At 40.5% G+C, this 12,499-nt stretch overlaps 2 protein-coding genes across 7 annotated transcripts in view; one reads left to right on the forward strand and one right to left on the reverse strand.

Moving 5' to 3' along the window:
* The window catches only part of Rhogef3 (Rho guanine nucleotide exchange factor 3), a 164,295-nt gene that overhangs the window by 131,453 nt on the left and 20,343 nt on the right, over positions 1–12,499 (reverse strand). For 2 of the 6 annotated variants that reach the window (XM_076761935.1, XM_076761930.1), the window contains exon 1: positions 1,497–3,090. The exons of 1 other annotated variant lie outside the window; for it this stretch is intronic. The gene's annotated coding sequence lies outside the window, so the exon portion shown is untranslated. Of the gene's footprint in view, positions 1–1,159; positions 1,180–1,496; positions 3,091–12,499 lie in introns of those variants that run through there. 3 more of the 6 variants (XM_076761932.1, XM_076761931.1, XM_076761933.1) reach the window with 3 other exon arrangements.
* The window catches only part of LOC143340246 (venom acid phosphatase Acph-1), a 105,487-nt gene that overhangs the window by 79,460 nt on the left and 13,528 nt on the right, over positions 1–12,499 (forward strand). The window lies entirely within an intron of this gene.

Raw genomic sequence — 12,499 nt, forward strand, 5'->3', positions numbered from 1 at the left:
CTATCAAAATGTTTTGGTAGAAAATTCAACTGGTTGTAATACTATACTTCGGTAATTGTTTCGTAATTGTTAAATTTAACATTTATCGAAATATTTCGTCGAAGTAAGAGGTGGCTAATGTAGAACACGTAAAACGAAAAGTAGAACTCCCGTGAAATCGTGTAAAAAGGATGAAATACAAGTCGGACAAATCCTAAATGTCGTCCATTTTTACACTGTGGTTCTGTTCACGACTCGAAGACTTTACGGCGAATTTTGTATCCCGACACGGCAACAAAAACGAAACACGGTATCGTATATTCTCGTGAAAATCATACCATTCGCAATGTCGGTGCTGCTTTGTAATTTATCTCGATATCCGCCATATCGTTTTATCAGAATGACTAGTGCTTTCCGATAACAAGATATCGACCTCCGGGAAAACCTACGAAAAACTTTCTGTTCTTGACTATCGCGTTTCGTCCAACTCCAATTTTTCAATTTCAAAATTTCGTCGTTTCGAACACGAACAGCTTGTTTTCAGCGACAACGAGTTACGAATGCAGCAACCTTCCGCCGAAATTTATTCATTCATTCTTATCGCGGCGATCAATCGTTAAACAGTTTCTATGGGAAAGTTGTAACGAACAATGAAAGAAAAATAGTTTAGAATCTAGCTAGCTGCTCGAAGAATAACAACGAACGTTAGTCCGTTTCCAGAATTAAATTCATTCCACCGGAGTATTTCAACATTTTTCCGTCATACGCGGGCGCAACAACGAGATTATGTTTCGCGAGGCGATCACTATACCGGAACCTCTGAGGCACGATGCAGCCACAAACTATTCGAAACATTCTAGCCAATCGCCAGGATGGAACACAAAGGATAGGATATATACCGCGAATTCGAGAGTAATATAGTTTATTCGTGCAACGTGACCGGAAACGACATCCTTTGGGGGAAAAATGAAAATATGTCAAGGATGGAAAACCATGTCTGAAAAATTCCGCAAGCTTCTTCGCGACGATAATAAACTGCGAGATATGTGCAGGAAAAATACATACGATGGCGCGGTGCATCAGGAAAAATGCAATTTAAACGATTAATTCGAAGGAACAAGGAAGTCGATAAATCGATGCAATTTTGTTATCCAAGTTTAAATTGACTTTAGATTCCCACTTGGATAAAAAGGAACACACGATCCGTCTGTTAATCACTACCAATCCATTGAGTCAATTAAAGGATCAAAGTGACGTCTCGCGTATCTCGGAACAACGAACGTCGTGCTTCCATGGCCGACTCAAAGGGAATAATTTGCGCGAGCAATTATACGAGGACTGTTTAAGACTGTTTGAATGACCAAATGGAATAGTTTGTCGATAATAGTGGGTTAGGCGAAAACGAAACGACGCGCATCCGGAAGAAAAATGATAATTGCGGGGCGAGAAGAGAATAATGGCAGTTTTGTAACTAGTCGACTCGCCGGGAGGAAAAATAATAATTGTATGGAACTTACAGCTCGTAATGTCTTTAACCTTTCATTCTTACGTTGGGCCGTGTACAGGGATACGTTGAAGTAGGCTCGACGAGAGTAGAGGATTGCTCTCGAGGCAGAGAAGTGACACGGAGTAAAAGAATGATGGAAGAAGGGGAGAACGTGGAAGAGACTATTTCAGTGTTATGCATGCTGGAACGCATTGTGGCGAGCCGCAACACTGATTAATAATGCTCATGGTGCGACAAAAGGGAACGGGAGTGAAAGACGCGAGAGTAAAACGAAACCTAATACGAAATCGCATTGTTGGAGAGGGGCTTTGTTGAAAAGGAAATATAGAAAGTCTGCTGGTTATTATGCACCGATGTTTTCTTATTTGCTCGTTTGCTGCGGATTCCGCTAGGATTTAAACGAACGACGATATCAAAGGGAGGGATAAAAACAACGTAATCCTGTTTCGACGCTAATGCCTGCGAACACTCGTCGTTGTGTACGACTTAACGTGAGATTTAGTTTCAACGGGACGTATGATTCCTGGACAAATAACGAGCAATAAATAACGCTGCACGTACACCGACAGAAATTGAAGTACCGCAAAAACCGCATTCGGGCCAGTTGTAGCGGTACTAACGACTTTACTGTTGTACACTGCGTGCCGTTGTATACGTTTTACGCGTCGCGATATTATCGAAGGTTAGGCACGCAGGATTTTTGTACGTCCGTGCACGTCGATTCCCGCTAGAAAGAGAAAGACGATCGTCGTAGCAATTAACAAGTGTCCGTAGTACGCTAAGAGATTGAAGCTACTCCCGATCGACCAAGTCAGACAGTCTCGGAAGGAAGCGAGGTGCACGGGGTCATTGTCCTCGAAAAGGCGCGCAGCGTAGCGTCGTATTTCAGGGAAAACTCGTGAACCAATAACCCCTGGAAATCCCGGCAGACGGGAGAACCCGGAATACGCTTACCCCCGAAGGAAAAAAGTCGATCCGGGAATACCGGCGGGGGCGAGTCACGGCCGCGGATCCACTTAAAGTACGCGTGAACCGTTGAGCAGGTAGACGGGTACGACGTTTACCGTTCGCTCGAGCATTTATCATCCATGGTCGCGCGTGGGCGAAAAAGAGGAGCCGAAGGAACGGTGGCGATAGTGTCCCCGTGGCGTTTAAACGGCGTGTGTCGTGTGCCGGCGTCACGCGTCACAACATTGCATTTATCTTGGCACACACGCGATCGGTACGCAACGGGGAGGCAGACAGGCAGGAGTGACGAAAGAACGAAGGAAGCGTCGTCGTGCCGCGCCGCGGCGTATCGCGTCACGTCGCGTCACCACGCGTTGCATTTCTATCACACACCCACTGCACGTCCGGCGAACGAGCACCACGAGCCGATGCGCGGCCCCTTTGTGTCCGTTTGCCTGCGGACCGAAACGGACAGGAGCGTGCTCGACAGGTAAAAGAAAAGTCCCGGCGCGGTGAGCACGTCGCGTTCTCTCAGGGCCGTACGAAAGATCCGAGGGTCAGAGGTGCCAGATTAGAGGGGTGCTCAGACAGGGGAGAGAGGGGGAACGGGGACGGAGAACGTGTCAGATCCGCGTTTGTCTTTTGGGCTGCCGGTCCCAACGTTGACTGCACCATCCGACTCTATCGCGCTACTCGCCACCACCACTAGTATCACCACCAACGCCGCCACCGCCGCCGCCGCCGTCGACGACGACGACGACGCCGTCGGTTCGCGTTGGCTATCGATTTTTCCGCGCAGCCTCCGCGGCCGGAGCACACAGACCGTCGACGTCTGCTGGATAGTTCTAACATCGTTGCTTGCTACTTTAACCCTTTTCTCTCACCTGGCCTTTTCCTTTTCTTCACGTTGCATTGCCTAAAGTAACGCCCGACCGGCTACAGCGCGACGTTTGCTATTCTTCGGCCCGCGAGCTAACGACGGTTCTCTCTTTTCACTCGAGTGCGTCTCTCGTGACAGAATCCGTAAAAATCCGGTTCAGTATCTTGCACAGTTTATGGTAGCGTGTCGCAGTGTTGTCTGCACGTCTGGGAAGTAAAACACGCGGACAGTCGGTCCCATGTGGCCTCATCCATTAAAATTTTAAGGCTCTTTCGAGACCCTTTTGTTCAATTTTTACTTCTTACTAGCTTTTTGCTGTACGAGACTGTTCACTTTACATGCGAAAGATCAACACCTTCTTTCACGATTTTGTACAAAATTCCTATGATTAAAATATGCTTCACCAAAATCCTGGATTTTATCTCTCAGATCGCAAAGTTTAAATTGTTTGCCACTCTGTGCTTTTTAAAAACAGTTTACGCTGGCCTAATCTTTGCTTTCAGGCGAAGGGTATTTCTCACACACGCGGAAAGATATCCTGACGTTATTGCGCAACTTCCGTGTTTAGAATTCAGAGTCGCCCGGTTCTAGGAGAACTATTATTGCTAGTTCTCCGACATTTTTCAGCTAGGATTTCTCGACCCCAAAGTATTCTTTTAAAACTATAAATGCATAGCACCTAATGCACGAATGCATCACGTATGTGCGTATAGACTGTACGTATCATTCTATAAACTCCCTAATCGATTACAATTTTAGCCTCGAGGTTCTACAAACTATTCTATTTGCATCAGACGTCGCTGATAAGTTGCACGTATAACGCATTCCGTTTTTGGAATCAACATCACCCACAGAACCAGACAATCAGAAACTTTTGCACGTGATCTGATAATACAAAGCATTGTGGAAATTTACTCGTCAAACGCAGGAATAAGATCATAGTTAAAACTGAAAGCCTGTTTGTATCTGAATTCAATTATTGCAAGCTATCGGTCGGCTATATTTCTAGAAAATTATTCGCTAATTGTCAGCAATATTAAACCCTAACGATTCGTATTCAATGCAGATTTTCATACTACCAACGACAAAATTTCTATTAGTATAGCCAAACAAGAGTAACATTGTTATCAATATGTTACAGCTCAAAACGTCCTCAAATTATCTTCACATTACCAGGCACACGGCTAGAAGTGCACGTTTGTAGACAGAATCGAAATAGCTTAGAATACTTGTCCCTGAACGTATTTGTAGAATCGATTCTAACTTTCCGTCTTCACTCTGTAACTGTGTAAATGTTGTTCAATTCGCCAAGAGTTATCCAAATAACAAAATAATACCGCCTTTCACTTAAGAGAATTTAGGAGACCTCGTTCTTCTAACAGTAACCATACAACAATTTGCTGCACAAGAAAACAAATGGCTCGCCTGAACCATGTAATTAAAAAAATAAATGAATAAAGTCGATACCTTTATTGGTTTCTGAGAAAACAGATTGCAACGATTTATTCGGACCACGTAGTATAGTAAAATTGTTCTACATAAAAACAGAACCCACATCGTTTGTATTTACGTTAGTTATAAGACAGAATTTAATTTTTAAATATTCTACGTAACATTAATTTTAATAATTGCCTATTATTATTATCATTACTGTTTCCAATTGGATTTCTTTTCGATTTTAGAGTTTAATCGCGATTTGCCACTGTAAAGATAGAATGCAGATTGCATTTCCAGTGGCTTTATGCATCCCCTGCGCCACTTATTGATCGCAATTCTGTTGATCTTTCTTCCATGCCCCCGTTACGGCGGAGTTTGAAATCTCTCGGTGATTTTATGAAGGAGTTGCACGTTCTATTGTTTGTGACGAACGACGATCACTGCTTGTGTCATCGAAGTGTTTACAGTCACTTCGCTATTTGACTGATATCATTCGTAATCTTTGCCGTCGATTTATTTGAAACGAAACGTTCCCCGCGACAGCATTGTCATCGATCCCTATAGAAATATTCCTTGTTAATATACAATGCTGCATTCCATTTTTCACCGAGCTTGCCACGTTATAAAACTTTGAAACGTTCTTAATACTTTTCTTAAAGCGAAGTCAACTTCGTAACAATGAAGCCCGCTGAAAAATACCGGCAAACATTTTTCACAAAAATGCTGCTCCAAGGAAGACATTTTTACCCGAAAGGAAGAAACGTCCCGACGATAGAATGCACGGTTTTCTGGAAAGATTTTTAGGAAAAAGAAAAGCGAAAGCAAGAGGGCCCCTCTTCCACTCTCATATTATGCGGTCTTTCATTCGTTTTTCTACCGTCTCGTTTGTCGGCGGTTCCTTCAAAGCTAAGAATGGCTAACAGTCGGCATTCCCGCTAACGAACGAGTCAGAAAATCTACACCCAACCTCTGGGAAATATCTGCGTTCGTTAGAGAAAATCGATTGGCAACATCGAGCCATTTTTCTGGATTTTAAACGTCCAACGAACGCGAAAAATTCTCTAAACCGAAAAAAACCGCGCTAAATATCGCGTTAAATCCGATTTTTCTCTCGAGGAAAGACCCTTATCCTTTTTTTCCATGTCACGAGGGTTCTGAAACGTCCGGGAACCCTTGAATTGCTTCCTGGACATCTCTTACGTGGAAAAACCTTTTTGACAGCCCCGACAGTTCCTGATGATTCACAAAGGAAAAAAGAAAGAAAACTTCCGCTTTGTGCTTGCGCACTTTTATTTCCAAGCGCGTTCGCTATTTAAGCACTCTCTTTGATAAAATATTTGCTCAACATGTTAGCATTCTAATTAATACTTTCAAAAGTGTACGTATGTAACGACGACTGTATTTCTAATTGCGTCGATTTAACAAAGAAACGAAGTCTGGTGAGACGATTAAAATTTATAAAAATTTAATTGGATGATGTATTCGTAAAAATTCCATTTGTTGTAATGAAAGTTCATTCGTATGATAAGATTAAAGGCAAGCGTAGATGAGAAAAGGAAAAAAATTCGGAACGAATCGCTTGTCCTCGAGGTGCCCTGGTCTGATCATGGACAGATGACTTCTACTTGATGCTAGTAGTGCTACTCAATCTGTGACCAGACAATAAAGGAAGTATAACGCTTACGCCAGCGAGTTTCCCGCGATAATAGGTGATCTTGGAAATGAAAAAAAGCGAAGAAGAAAAGAACCTTCGGATGCCTTTATATAGGACGCTAACGGCATAAAATGGCGTACTTATTGGTAACCGATAATCTACGAAAATCTATCGTAAAGTCACACAATAATACATTTTTCGGGTGCAATTTATAACCAACGATCGATCATACATTTTGGGCAAGTTCGTAGATCGCTTAAATATAGATATCCGTACGATTTTGATTGGGTTAATGTAATTACGTGATAATCATAGGATAGAACGATAGGATGGAAAGGACATTTCAAGGAAGTGGTTGAAATTTAATTTGTCGTTACGGCTTTGACGAAGAACCGGCAGAAATTAATTCAATCTGCGCCCAGAAGGATGACCTTAATGAGATGCGATTCTCAGAATTAAATATTCCCCACCGGGAAGGGATGATTTTGTTCCCGATGTTCTTAGAACCTCAACTGTTTCGCCTAGCATCTAAATACTAAACAGTGCTATTTCCGTGCGAGTAAATCCGGCCTTACGATGACACGATTTCAGTAGGAGGTGTTAAAATCCAACGCGTGCACGTATATTCGTTGATGCCGTATTCGTGGAAATTAAACAACCGTGCAGGTACAATGGAGATATCAGCGAAAAAGTCGAGTCGCAGAATGTGCTCTTGAATGACGCACGAAATTTTTGTTTCCGTGCAATCGCACACGGAAAATGCGGAATACGCTTTCATACGCGCACAGAAAGTGCAGAGTATTTGGAATGCTGCTGGTAATTTGAAATACCGAAACATTACATGCAAAATGCTGCTACTCCGAATTATTGACACCATAAGAAAATGATTAATTTCAGATACTTTTTGTTGTATAAAAGTTTAGCAGTTTCCCTACGATATTGCCCAGGTTTTATTTATTCCCATCCTTTGCCGGAATTTGTTATCCGTTATGAACAAACTGGTATTCCAAATATGCGCTGCGCTTCCTCTGTGCGTTTTGCCACGCATTTGGATCACGATACATACTCGTGGCGATTCATAGAGAGTACACTGGCGAGAAAAACATGTACGAGTATCGTAACACGAAAGATTTCTCCAAGTGAAACGATAAAAGGACATTCTCCGAAGGACACCAGGAAATGGGGATAAGGACGGGCACGAGGGGCATTCAAATAAATTCAGAAAACTGTAAATCTCGCGAAAATCTCTCTTCGAGATGTTGGAAACGGGACAAGGATAGACGGATCACCAGATAGGAAGCATACACGTATGGGTAGGTGCGCGCTATACTTTCCGCAATGTCAATTTAAATATATTACTCTTGAATAAATCACGCATCGTAAATAAAAGAATCCAATTTAGATGAATCTTTGCATCGAGATATAGAAAATTCATTAATAACGCGTAGAGTGTAACGCGTCGGTTAAAGCATTAATAAAGTAGTCCTTCGAATACAATTTTAATTTGAGATCAAACGAAATGAATTTCACGCGACACGCTGTATATTTAAAGTTATTACGAAATTAGCAAAAAGTTAGTTAGAAAATTTGACCATACGTGTAATTCTCAACATTTCTGACAAGAATTATTCATAAATGGAGCTACCCTTTACATTTTTATGAGTGATTCGTGCTTAATGTATAAGACGCACGTAGTACATGAAACTATAAAAGAAAAGACGCTAGGGAACCAAGAATCTTTCCTAAAACCGTAAAGTCCCTCTTGTAACTTGAGAAACAACCTTTTATTCCACGGGATCCAAGTTTGGATTAATCTCGACTATCTCTTGGAACTATACAGACCAGAAAGCCAGGTCGCTGGACGAAAGATATATTGAGTTTCCGTGTTCCGCGGCGTCAATTTCTGGAGTGTCCATCCATAATCCTTACCTTTCCGGTCGGTATAAACAGCAACATAGATTTATCAGCCCGCACAATGGCCCGATTTTTGTACCCCGGAACTTTGAACTCCTGACAACGCGTATTACTTAAACAAAACATGCACAGACGGTGCAATAAAATGACAAGAAATTCAAGCACGGTTCCTTTTCGCTTACAAAAAGAAAAATTGCTGTTTTCTTTAAGACATAACGTGCTACGATAGAGGCGTACTCGAGTGTAAATGCTGAATACAACGTCTCGGTATCGCGAAAGAAAATCTTCACTGTCTGACGACGACTCGTGAAATCAGCATTTCCAACCACTCAGACCTCCAACCCTTTCCACTTACGCTTTCGTCAATTTTCACAGGGCGGAGACATTGAAATCCTCGGCAAATATTCGTCAGCTCGTAACATCGGAATCCACACAAAGAATTACTCGTGTTTTATTCAAGCATTGCCAAGAGTTTCTCATATATTCGTATAATTTATATCGCTTTGACCGACGCGACAGACATTTCCAACCGTTTCTCTAACGAACTCATTATTTTCATCGTTCGCTTTTAAATGTTTTTATGTACAAAATATCCAATTTCTCCTTGCTACACGAATATATCTCTCTAATTCCACGATATTTTGCGAGGGAGATCAATCTTCTGTAAATCAAGCGAGTCATTCTTCGAGCGACATTGTGAGGGCACAGTTCGGAATGCACGTAGACATGATTTAAATTTCAGCCTCTCCTTAATTCGCCTATGAACACGTCTGACGCATTCATGGTGTCGCGCAAACAGGTATGTACATATTCACGAGGGTGTCTAGACTCCAAAGTGTCGGATGGCCGAATTTACGAAGATTAACTAACCGAGAACTAGCAAGTGTGCCCAATGGTACCCTCTTCAATTACTTGTCGCAAGGAGTACGAACGTCTTCACGCGGCTAATTGTTAAAATATATCATCTAATTATGTTTTAAGTGGTCATCCCGTTCTCTGAAGTTTAAATTACAAACTGAATTTCGTATAGAAGTCACTGTATCAAATATAATTTTTTGACAAAGCAAGACAGAGACAAATGTACAGGATGTTCGGCTATCCCTGGGAAAAATTTTAATTGAAGATTCTAGAGGCCAAAATACGACGACAATCAAGGATACTAATTTGTTGATTGAGGCTTCGTTAAAAAGTTATAGAAACATTTCCGGCCACACAGTATATTTTCGGTAAAAAATTATTTTCTCGAAAGTACGTAGGATTTCGAGGGTATGTCTATTCACCAAAAATGATTATAATTGAGCCCCGCAACCGAAAATAATTTTTTTAGAATGATTTGAAAATTTTTTTTTTCGTCGAAAAATTTAGGCACCTATCACCTGTCGATTTTTCTTAAAAATTCGTTTTTCATTTTTAATAAATTTGTTTGACACGCTACAGAAAAGTTGTGTAATACTTTTTTGTAGGTACACATGAGCACTACTTCAGAAAAAAGTTTCATTGAAATATATTCACTATTCTAGAAATTATGACTGTTTGAAGATTGGACGACTTTTATGGGGTTTTTCTAACTTTACGGGTTTAAGGAGCAACTTTCCTAATATTTTTGGAATTTCTACATATTCTACACTAAAATACGCGTAGTTTGCTTTTTTAAACATTAAAATCGTCCAATCCGTTCAGAAGTTATGATGTTTTAAACATACGCATGAAATTTCAGTGAAACATATCAATGGATGATCAGACATGAAATTTTCGGTAATGAATTTTTTTCTCAAAACTGCGTAGGATTTCGAGGGTATGTCTATTCACCAAAAATGATTGTAATTGACTCCCGCAACCGAAAATAATTTTTCCAGAATGATTTGATATTTTTGAATTTAATTTTTTAATAACTTTTTAACGAAGCCTCAATCAACAAATTGATATTCTTGATTTTCGTCTTATTTTGGCCTCAAGAATCTCCCATTACAATTTTTCCTAGGGGTAGCCGAACACACTGTATATGTATTTTGTAAATCTTATTTACGACGAGGAATTGTTAACAGAGGGTTTCGTTCAACTTTGAAAACGGCGATTAATGAACCTGAAAATTGGTCCTCGAACCAAGATCTTCGTCGACCGAGGGTAGATCCTCCAGCGCCATAAAAAGGGCAAGAATTCACAATAGTCGAACAAAACTGAACCTATAGGGGTCTCCCGGAGAAGCGGAAGGTATTCTTTATAGCCCTGGAATAGCTGATTAGTCGTGAATATCCGAAATCCTTTCCAAACGAAACGAATCCTTTAAACGAAAGTTCAAGAGAAGACAAAAAGATTTGCAAAAATTATATAAAAAATTCATTCATTGTTTTTATAAGTATATTAATATGCACGTAAGATTTCAGTTCATTGAGTTGATTATTTAGAATAAAAGAAATCCCACAGATTGCTCGTATTTCGAGACCCTAAACGAACCCCCTTAACATTTGCAAGCAGTTGCGAGTAGTAAAAGCGCGTAACGTCGAGGCATTTCGTCGGGTAATTGCGTTTGAAAATTAAAGTGTTTTCTGTATTTTACTGGACCCAATCTAGCAATAAACACGCGATCGTTAAACGAGAGTGAGCGAGGAGAACGTCAAAAGCAGCTTTCGCCAGCAATTTTGATTTCAGAGATTTCAATTACGGTGGGCACCGGTAGCCTTAATACGACTCCAGTCAATTTGCGCCGCAAGTTTGTCAACTTTCCTTTAAGTTTCTATGTAACGTCTGTCCGCGTGACGGAACAAACTTCTCGAGAGAAATAAATGAAAATGATGGTAATACTTTAACGAGTCGTTTGGTGTGTTATTACGTTCCAAGAGCAGTCCCTTTCGCTCGATTCCATGATAATTATCATGGTATACCCAAGATTTATTAGCTCGAGACTTCTGCGATCGTAAAAGAGAGTTGTTTCAGTTTAATTCTGTTAAACTTATTTATGATCGTTTAACTTGTTAATTGTTTCGGTTCAGCAAGGTATCTAGGTCGAGTCAAGGTATTCCCCCAGTGAAGATTCCCCGAAGCGAGAAAAACGCCGAGGACCATTTTTCAACAATTCACAGAAAAGTCATTTGCCGTCAACCTCGATTCCTTTCGACAGTTTTCGCCGCTGCCATTATCGAGCACTTCCTTGCTCACGTTCGTGAACATTGAATTTACTACCTGTCGTTCATGAAACCGTGGTCTCATCAATTTTTGAACGATCGCCTTTCATGTCAACTTCTGGGTTACCGAAAATGAATAAAAACAGCATGTCGCGGGGGCGCGAGCATTTCGAGCGAATTTCAAACGCGTAAACTATTCAAACTGTGTACGAAAATTTATTGCAAGGTACGCTTCTTCGCGGCGACGCGCGAGTCCCTGTTTAATTAAAAAATTTTGATAGAAAATTGATAAATATTGTAGCAATAGCTCGAAGCTTGGATCGTAACGAAAGGAAAATAATTTGTCTGTTTGAAAAAGTTTATTCCAATTCTTATTTCACGTTATAACGTTAAAAGAAACGACTTTTGCCCGAAAGATGCCATATTTACTCGCGGAGAGGGCGAATAGTTGAAATGACTTGACATAAAATTTATGGTCGCAATTTAGACAGCCGGACTTTGAGAGAAACTTTGAAATACGAGGACAAACTGTGACAGATCGTGACAAAAGTCACGTGGAAGAAAATACTCGGTTAAAACGCGACTACGTTTGTGCAAGAGTTCGATCTGGAAATACGAAAGATGGAATACGAAATGCCGGAGGGTACCAGTTCGATAAAACCCAATTGATCTTCCCTTTCGTTTATTAATATGTTCTAAAAAACAAGTACAACATTACAGCTAACATTTTTAGAAGGTCTCAGTGTTAATATAAATGAGAAATTTTGTTTAAAAATACCGAAACCTTGAGAGAACAAGATATTTTAATTATTTAAATTTTTATTCCCAGGGATTACATACTTTTTCAAGGGACAAATGAAAGATCAAGATAATCAAATAAAAGCAACGTGGCTTATCCGATGTTTACATATTACTAATTTTTTTGTCATTTTTTTTAAACACATCGAGGTCAAATACTGCAAAATAAACTACTCTGAACAGTTTCCTTGTTTGTACAACCAGGTAGAGTGGATAGTAAACGTAATATTTTTCCATTTTAATGAACTATAGAATTAGAA

Source organism: Colletes latitarsis, chromosome 3 (genome assembly GCF_051014445.1).
Source record: "Colletes latitarsis isolate SP2378_abdomen chromosome 3, iyColLati1, whole genome shotgun sequence".
NCBI lineage: Eukaryota > Metazoa > Arthropoda > Insecta > Hymenoptera > Colletidae > Colletes > Colletes latitarsis.